This window comes from Gadus chalcogrammus, chromosome 18 (genome assembly GCF_026213295.1).
Source record: "Gadus chalcogrammus isolate NIFS_2021 chromosome 18, NIFS_Gcha_1.0, whole genome shotgun sequence".
NCBI classification, from domain to species: Eukaryota; Metazoa; Chordata; class Actinopteri; order Gadiformes; family Gadidae; genus Gadus; species Gadus chalcogrammus.
This window is the reverse complement of record NC_079429.1, coordinates 4,773,339-4,783,515: the sequence shown is the minus strand read 5'-3', so window position 1 is coordinate 4,783,515 and position 10,177 is coordinate 4,773,339. Positions and strand designations below refer to the sequence as shown.

At 52.6% G+C, this 10,177-nt stretch overlaps 1 pseudogene; it reads left to right on the top strand.

The window, feature by feature from the left end:
* The first annotated feature begins 1,188 nt into the window (after positions 1-1,188).
* Positions 1,189-10,177, top strand: part of LOC130371751 (dedicator of cytokinesis protein 1-like) — a 105,287-nt pseudogene continuing 96,298 nt past the window's right edge.

The following is a 10,177-nucleotide window of genomic DNA, read 5'->3' as shown; positions in this document are numbered from 1 at the left end:
CAGGTCCTTTCCTTTTGGGACATCTTGCCCTGTAGGGGGAGCACACACGGCATAAACATAAATGAATCAAAACACAAAGACACACAATACTGAAAACGACAACTAAACGCAAACAAAGGAATTGTCTCCTAGAGTAGCGTTCCAACAAACCAAAGCAGAGTCCAAGCACGTCCCCCTCGCTCTCCCTCCCTCCTGCTCTCTTCCGAGCGGTTCGGTCCGGTCCATACCGAGGTGGTTCCCGCCCCTCCTACCCTCGGGCGTGTCCCCGCTCCGCCCCGGACGGCTCTGAGCGGACAGCAGTACCAACGTGGCCCCTGGGGCCTGGAGGCGAGGGCGATAGTGTTTCAGCGCTCGCCCCGCCCCCCCCCCCCCCCCCCCCCCCCCCCCCGCTGTTCATCAGAGTGGCGCCCGGGGGAAATTTCCACGGTGAGCGCGGCATGTGTGCTGGTTTTGCCCCCGGCGAGAGGAATCGCCGACGAGCATATTAAAGTTGAAATCACTCTTGTTTTAAATAGCCAGGCGCGCTGCTTAATCTGTAACAAGGCCGTATTGATCGACTCGGATAACGGATCTGAGCCGGGCTGCTCCTCGGTTGGTTACCTAGCGATGTCTCGGGGGGGGGGGGGGGGGCTCATTTGATGATCCACGCCGGGTGTGTGTGTTGTCTGCCGTTATGACCGTGGCTGTGCACACGTGCATGCACCACTTACGTCGTTTGCATGAGGACATCAAACAAAAGGCCTCTGCTCAGGCCTCATTGTATTTAAGACATGCCCGATTCGTTACCTGCCGTCAGCGGGGCCAGGGGAGAACCCTGCTGCCCTGGTTCCACAGGCCTGAGAACAGGGTTTCACCAGTGAGAACCAGCCATGTGAGGCCGCTCTGATCATCATGGACGTGGTTCCTCGCCTCAGAGGACGGCGTTCTGGCGCGGTCGCTGTTCCGGCTCATAACGTGGCGTTTGTTTGTGCCGAAGCGCTGATCCCCAGGGGAGGGTCATTACCAGCTTGTGTTGTGTGTTGGACGCATGGAGAGCATCGCCCTTCCAACCCAGTGTCGGTCTGGGTCTGGGCTGTTTCTCTCTCTGTATTTGTGGAATTATCAATTTTTGCTCGTTTACGACTCTTTTCTTTTTGTTTGTGTGTGTGTGCGCGTGTGTGTGTGTGTGTGTGTGTCCCTGCAGACTGCCGGGAGCTGCTCTTACCCCTGATGACGGAGCAGCTGAAGAGCCACCTGGAGGCCCAGGAGGAGCTGCAGGCCTGCTGCCAGCTGCTCAGCGACATCCTGGAGGTTCTGTACCGCACCGACGTGGTGAGTGACCCACCACCGCTGGGGGAGAACGGGCTCAGACCTCCAGGGAGAGACCCCGAGACGGAGCCCAGCAGGGGGGGTCCCCCCTCCAGGGATGGGGGTCCCCTACTCCGGGGATGGGGGGGGGGGGGGGGGAGTCCAACCGGCGCCCTACCGGACAGATATAATGGACTGACGTGAAGCAAAACGTTGGTTATTGACATAGCCACGGTTCTGAGAAGAGACGGGACATATCGCCAATGGGTATCGATCGTCAGCTCATATAAATAATAAGCGAAAACAGTTCAAATGAAGTGGTTAGATAATGGAACATTTGTAACGTTCAGCGCACGCCCATCTCCCCACGTCTCCCCCTCTCCCTCTCACTCCCACCCCCCCCCCCCTAGCACGTCCTACCCCCCCCCCCCCCACACACACACACACATGCACGTACGAACGCAGGCCACGTCTGTCGACTTAAAGACCCCTCTGTGCTGGTGTGTCCTCTCTGTGTTCCCACACGGTGCTAGAGGACGCCGACACTGACACGCACACAAACGCACACACCTGGGTAACATCTCAATGCAGCCGCAGGCCGCACCTGCGTACCTACGGAGCTGAGCTGGAGTACCAGGTTGGGCTGCGCTGGGACCGGGTGAACCCGCGGGGTGGGGGGCGGGTCGAGGGAGGAAACCGCATCGACTTCCCCCACCCGGCGTGAAACGGTGGTGAAGGTCTCGTTCGGACTGTGGGGAAACCACCACCATTCTGCATCAACGGCATCCCATAATGACTGCAGTCCAGCCTCCTTCCTTCGGTTGTTATTTGATTTGAAATAATTAGATGCCACTGAAGAACGCCCCAGGCACGGGCGTCGCTAATTAGTCCGGGAAATGACGATCAACACATTTGACTAAGGGTAAACAACTGATTCAGTTGAATGGACAGAGCTTGTGTACTTGGCTGGGGTCCATGTAGCCGGGCGTGACCTGGTGATCCAACCCGGTGATCCAACCCGGTGCTTCGTTACATCAGGAGAGCAGGACTGCAGGTGTCAGCACACCTGATGAAATCAAGACCAGGTCTCAGGAGCCCACCCGGACGCCCCCACCTGCCCGCTTATTATGCGCATGTGTGTGTCTGTGACAGTTTGACCTCGTCGTGAGTGTGTATGTGTGGGGGGATGGGTGTGTGTGTGTGTGTGTGGGTGGTCAGTGTTGACCCAATACAGGAAACGATAGATGACAACACATTGTGTGTGTTTGTTTGTTCACTCACTGAATGATGAAATGTTTGGACGCTGTTGGTAACCTCAGAAGGTTTCCTGACAACCAGAGAGCTGGACACACACAGACAGACAACGAGACAGTGTTTGAGGCCGTCACAGAGATCTGGGGTGTGGGACCACAAGGCGGTGGATGAGCAATCTTGAGTACATAAATGTGTTTCTGGATCATGATGTGATCCACTGTTGGAACCTACTGGTCACGTACTACAGTAGTGCTACCATTCTTTGTTATGTGTTAGAGCATCAATCTGCACATCTGAAGACACAGCAACCTGCACACATTTTAGTCAACCTCTGGGAAATTTAGTGTAGAATTGGTATTTTTTGCTGCGCAGAATGTTAAGAATGTTAAGAAGGGATCAGAAACGGGATGAGTTGATTAGGCCTCACTAGAACCTAAACGTGTGTGTGTGTGTGTGTCCGTGTGTCCGTGTGTCCGTGTGTGTGTCCGTGTGTGTGTCCGTGTGTGTGTCCGTGTCCCCTGCAGGGCCCCACCCAGTGGCACGTCCAGATCATCATGGAGAAGCTGCTGAGGACGGTGAACAGGACGGTGATCTCCATGGGTCGCGACTCTCCCCACATTGTAAGTCGATGTCTCTCTCTCTCTCTCTCCCCCCTCTCCCCCTCCCTACTGCTGCTGATATCCAAGGTTAATTAAAAGCCCCTCCGGTCCTACCATACACACATTCATGACTATTTCACGCACACACACGCGTGGATGCGCACACACACGCGTGGATGCGCACACACACGCGTGGATGCGCACACACACGCGTGGATGCGCAAACACTCGGGTACACACACACAGACACACACACACACACACACACACACACACACACACACACACACACACACACACACACACACACACACACACACACACACACACACACACACACACACACACACACACACACACACACACACACACACACGTGGGTACACGCACATACACAAAATGAAATACATCCACATCTTGCCATTTGCCCCCACAATCCGCTCCAAAGTTGTCTGAATGTTGGGTCTAACTCGGGGCCCAGCCTCCGCCCGATGGGGATGCTTTGATCTCCTCCTGAGCCTTTTATCTCCTCATCGTCCACCGTTAACGGGCTGATCTTTGTCTGACGCTGTGGTTGCGTACCTGTTCATCTTTAACCGGTTTTGCTTTGTTTTTCTGTGTGTGTGTGTGTGTGTGTGTGTGTGTGTGTGTGTGAACTCACCAGAGAGCGTTTCTAATATGCGGTTTCGGTGCCTTAATCCAATCAGAGCACTTATCAGTCATCTCGTAAACACACGGTCTGTCTGTCTATCCTGTCTGTCTGTCCTGTCTGGCTAGCGCGCGCCGCTGCTAGCATCGTCATCTTCGTCATCGTCGTCTCAAACTTTATCAGACCCTTGAGTCGGGAGCGACGCTCGTGATCCGACTTCAGTAAAAGTCTTCCTGCGGGCTGAGTGGCAGCGCTGCGTCCCCCCAGTGTCGCAGGAGTGGCGTCGGAGAAGGCTTTGCAAAGACACGCGTTTACTGTAAGCGATCCCCAGTCCTCCTCCTCCTCCTCTCTCCTTTATAAACAATGGCGCTCTGTCTAACTAACCTGGGACATCTTTTATAGAGGCTGCTTGACGCGAGGTTGAAGGCCTGTTTTTCCCCGGGAATGTTAATCATTCATATTTGCATTATTTATCATAAGATGAGTCGGGTTATGGATGTTCGGGGAGGTAGGGCGTGCCGTGGAGAACGGAGGAATATTCTATAGTAAGATGAGAGGTACGTCTCCGCACTCCTGGCTAAGAGGGAGGGAGGGAGGGAGGGAGGGGGAGAGGGAGAGAGAGGGAGAAAACACAGGGAGGCACATGTGTGGTGCAGTATCTTAAAATGTTAAAACCGGCAGCTCCACAGAATCCACCACCACCTCCTACGCAGCCTCCCTGCACCTCGAACAGGGGCTCATTCGAAACCAACCCGTTAAGCCTTGCATCATGTCTTTCCTTCCCCTCTCCGAATGTGTTTTTCCATTATTTTCTGGATTGATCCGTTTTTGACTCTGCACCTCGGTGCCACTTGTTTGCTCGGCCAACACCTGTAACGCCAGCGTGCGCACCTCTCCATTACCCTCCATTACACTGAGCGCTTCCCTTTCAGAACCCGACCCACACACTCACACTTAAACGCGGCCCTTTTGATTTAATTCATCGGTTCCGGTTTCCGTTAGGGACTTGTGAACCGCGGTGAAGCACGTCCAGCTCGCTTCCTGATTAATCCCTCTCCAGGCCCCTGCGGTCTCCACTGCAGATCTGTTCTATATGCACGCTGGGCCCTTGTTCCCCTTTCTGCGGTACGTCATCACTCTGGCCTGTCTTCCTGCTGGCCCTTGTCCAGATTCCCTGTCGCTCTCCCTTAATGTGCGTCATCTTTGGGGCGCCATGTGGCTCAGGAGGTAGAGCGGGTTGGCTGGCAGGCGGAAGGTTGCTAGTTCGATCCACGGCTGCTACTCGCTGAGCGTCGAGGTGTCCCTGAGCAAGACGCCTCACCCTAACTGCTCCTGACGAGCTGTCTGCCGCCCTGCGTGGTTGACTCCGCGTCGGTGTGTGAATGTGAGGCAGTATTGAAAGGCGCTTTGGGTGGCCACTGGTAAGAAAAGTGCTGAAGAAATGCAGTCGATATACCATTTGATGTCTTTGAGTGACATACATGTATTTCTTTTGTCATACATTAAATGTCTCATAATTACGATGGTTTAAGGGGGTATCGGATCCTGGAGGAGTATCCCTTATATCCTTGGGGAGAACATTTGAGAGAAGTGATCTTCTCACATGTACTTCACCTTTTCCATCCCTCCTGTCTTCCCTTCACGGCTTTCATTGAGTTTGTCAAAGGCCAAATCCCGCTGTAATTCCCTTTCTCAAAAATAATGTTATTTTCCTGTTCTCGGTTTGAGAAAAAACCAAACCGAAAAACAAACCAGGGAGCAGCGAGCTGTCATGTTGCTCCAGTCCACATAATCCGTCCTTATTAAGTCTGCCATCACTTTATTTAACACGGTGTCGAGGGACTGGGAGGCTGATTTGCATACAAAGGAAGGCAGTGTGTGCTGTGCACGCCTCCGTTTAGTTCTCTGCCAGCATGTGTCACTCACTGCACCTTGTTCCTGCTCCACTTTCATCTTACACAGGGATGTTTTCAATCCCTCCCCTATGCGCTGGGAGACTCTTGTCAAAGCGCCATGCTTTATGTTGGGGTTGGGGAGTGGGGGGGGGGGGTGGGGGCAGGCTGCTTGTGAAACAGGTCCCTGCACGTGTCAGCCTACATAACGTCATGCTAATGCGATTGCCTGATTAATCTTCCTCGACGGGGAGCGCGAGAGAGCGATGAGGTTGGCCGCTTCAAGCTGACGAAACCTGTCCCCCACGATGCTGGTGTTTGCTGCTGAATCTCGAGTGGCGAGTGCGAGAAACCTACTCGGCAACAGCAGAAAGCAGACGCCTGGCCTGTTTTGCAGGCAGATGCAAGCCACTGCAACAAGCAGGGCTTCACATCTGAGAGTCTGCCTCCTGCTCCCTCATCGCTACGTCTTCTGCAGTCATGTCCACGCTCCGACCGTTGTAAGGCTGCGTACTGTGAGATCCCCCCAGTTGCTCCCATCTCTGCAGCACGTTCTGCTTCACAGGAGTTCCTTGATTATAAGGCAGGTAGAAAGCTATGGATGTATCACGGAATGTCCCAATGTTAGGTTAACAATACCATTTAGTGGAGTCATTGCAAATTGATTGAATGGCTAACCTTCAATTTGTCCTTTGGCAAGGCACTATCAAATGGAAAAGATTTTGTGTTGCCTTTTGTCAGGAATGAAGCAACCTTAGCCAGTATTTTTTAACAATCCTCATCACTTTATATTCTGGGGTTTCTGCACCGCTTTCAGTGTCGTGACTTAAAGAGGCTGCCTTCCCTCCACCCTGCTGCGTTCCTCCACCTTCCATTTCCCCGAAGTTTGTGGAGGAGACGAAGTCCTGAAGGCAGACGGTTAGGGGCGGGTCTCTGCTCTTGATTGACAGGCTAGGACTGGCTTCCTGGTAGCTAGGAGTTACACTTTGCTGCATGCAGGCAGCGAACAAGCACATAGCAACGCAATTCACTCATGTCTTGTCATAGCAATCTCAAGCCCACTCGCCCTCTCTCTCTCACTCGTTCGCTCTTTCTCTCTCGCTCTCACTCTCGCTCTTGCTCTCTATCACTCTCTCTCTCTATCGCCCTATCTCTCTCTTGCTCTCTCTCCCCAACTCCAGCCTTGCTCGATCTCTCTTGGTTTTAGACTTCAGCGATGACGTTATCTCAGAGTGAAGTTCCGCCGCGCCGTCCAACCTTCTCCGTGACTCTCTCCCTGACTCTCACCACTCACCAGAGTACCGCAGTACTGCTCTGGGGTCGGCTGCGTAGTGAGACGTGGCACCGCATCGTAATGACTCTAACGCACACACACTGATCACACCCCCGCCTCTCCGCTCACCCAGCCCTCCTCACCATGAAGCCTGCCTCCGAGGTCGCTGTCGACTTGACCGTTAAAAAGGGGCGAGATTCTAGACTTCCCGGGAACCTGTCTACAGTCCCCTAAAACACCAGCACAGCAACCACATCCACCTCCGTCCCCACCACAACCTTTACACCCATCACATCCACCACCATCTCCTCCACCACCACCTCCTCCTCCTCTACCACTGTCACCTCCTCTAACCCCACCACCTCCACCTCCACCACAACCTTTACACCCACCATGTCCACCACCACCACCACCACCTCCACGACCATCTCTACACCCACCACGTCCATCACCACGTCCACCCCCACCACCACCTCTACATCCACCACCATCCCCTCCACCCCCTCCTCTACCCCCACTACCTCCACCACCACCTCCACCACCACCTCTACCCCCACATCCCCTGGAGTTGCTGAATCAGCGATATGCATCTCACGTCTGCGTTTAAAGCCCAAGATCAGCTAGCGTGCCGTCTGAGTGTGCGTTCTCCCAGCCCGTGTGGGGGGGGCCCGGTCTAGGTATATCTCAGGAGATGAAGGGGTGCTGTGCATCGTGAGTACCCCTTGGATCACCGGTGGCCTGAGCAGAAGGGTGAACTTGGATTCGGCACCTGGAGGATTGCGCTGCTGTACGTTGTGCTGCACCCCCTGAACACCCTGGCCCTGCTTCTCTCCCACCCCCCGGGTGAGACAGAGTCTTTGTTCCACCTGTCATTTCTATGATGAGTTGCCTCCGCATGCTGGATTCCCTTGACACTACATGGCACTCATGGCTCATGACAGGATGTTGTTCTGGCTCTTGAAGGGTAAATTCAGCATCAAACATGAAACTGACTCCGCCAGCGCTATACTAATATCAGGAGGAACATGTCGGTTTTTTAAAAAGTGACAATCCATCCCCCCCGTTTGCGACGCTCCACGTCACTTTGGATTGAAGGATAGAAAAACAAAAACAACATCGATACAGAGGTCTATAGAACATCAGTCTGCTCCATGTTTCCATCTTTTTATTTTGTATATTAAACGCCTTCAGTCGTGTTTTTCTCCTCCTGTTTAAAAACCGTATAAAACACACAGTATTGCACATAGTAAATCAATTGCACTTCATCTTCTTCTTCTTCTGCGGTACAGATTAAGCGCGCCGTCCTCTGGTTAATGCTACAGTCCCAGCGAGCCGTGTGCAGGTTGGGGGTGAGGGGGGGGCCCGGGGCAGCTGCAAGGGCCCCCGCAGGGACCCGATGTGAACCGAGGGCCATCAAGCACTAATCCCCGCTAGTTATCCCCGTCGTGGACGGCCGTCGGGAGCAGAGTTACACCGCCCGATGCCCTTGAAGCAACTTTTGGCGCAAGACTTTATCGTAAATCTCCCCCCTCCCGGCCCCCCGGGCTGGGGGCCGGACACGTGTTCTGGCTGCCAGTTCCTGCGAGCGCTGTGGACGTTGTGGGGGGGGGGGGTGGCAGGGCTGGGTATTGTTTGCCGTTTCTCTTTCTGATGAATTGCTGCTACTAGCCCGATTGGAAGCTTTATATAAAGGGGCGGAAGTGTTGTTATGGCGATACAAAGCCTGAAGCAAAACCCTGTACGAGAATTGTGGCGGGGGGTGGGGGGTGGGGGGGGGGTGTAACATGGCGATGCTGCTTCTTGGAAATTAACATAACAATTTTTTTTTTTTCATTTGAAAGTCATTTTAAAATCCTCTTTCCTTTTGATTAGAAATTGTTTCTTGGAAAAAAGCTAGAAAACATCCCGTCTTAAATCAGATTAAGAATGTTAAAATAAAGCCCCCCCCCCACATACACGCTGACCCTAACCCTGCTCTGTACTGTTGGAAGGCCCTTGTTGAGGTCAGAGGTCAGGGGTGGCCCCTACACCACCCCCCCTCCCCCCACCCTCCTCTCCACTGATTGGCTCCCGTTAGAGACGTCTTCGCTGTAGAGAGAGAGTTGATGTTGGCTGGCTGGTTATATTGAGTTGGAAGTATTTCATTTATTTACTACTTTCTACGACTGTGAGGTGCAACATTTAGGGGTCTACTGAATGCGGTCTGCAAAAATCATAAGGCCTTAAACGTGTTGAAACAAAGATGCTTCTCTCCGGCTGAAGTTCGAATATTCCTGTACATTTTAAAAATGACTGACTGTTATCTGTGTATTGTAATAATTTCCGGGAAGAAAACAAACAAACCTCTGCTAAAAAAAAAGTCATTAATCCTTAGCTTGTTTGATATTTCAGAAAAATAGGAAAGGCTGAAAAAGGTAACTCAGCGAGCAACATTGTCCTCAAATCTCATCTTCCTCGTCTTGGATGAATGACCACCTTTCTTCCCTATATTGTGGGTAAATATGACTTGATAAAGTCAACATATTTAGGAGGAGTGTTAAAATATTCTTTATTAATAGCATTAATATTTTCTTTTGGAGAAACGGTATCCTGAACATTGGTAATTGTGCTTTGCCGGTACAGTGATAGGCTGCGCTGTCGTGTTCTCTCAAAGTCTGTGAATCTCAAGTGTCCATAAGTGGAGTATAAATAAGGTTGAGAAAGTCGCAGGAATCGGTAAACAATTAAATCGTACTCCGTTATAATTCAGCTAGAAAAATATATGCAAGTAGATAGATGGGAAACCGTTGTATTTTTTTCTTCACTCCTTTACGATTCCCAGAAGAGCTGCGTTAGACTATAATCCCACTCTCCTCTTGTGGAAACAAGTTTTAAAACATCCGCAAAACACGTGTGTTACTTCTTTTTTTTTCTCCGTAAGCGTCCCAAAATCCAATTCCAAATCCCCCCCCCCCCCCCCCACGTTCCCGGCCGACTCCCCGGGGTGCCTCCAGGTCCCGGTGTATTCCATCCCGATCCTCCTCCCGTATCACAGCAGAGCAGCTCTGCAGTGGCACCACAAAAGGGAACAAGAGGAGAGGAACCATCCCGGACGTCCCCGACAGGTGTAATCTCCCAGTGGGGGTCAGGGGGAACGTCCCCACTGCCGGTCAGAACAGGTGTAATCACCCTGTTGGGAGGGGGGGGGGGGGGGGGGGGTGGGCGTCGACTCTGTGGACCAAAG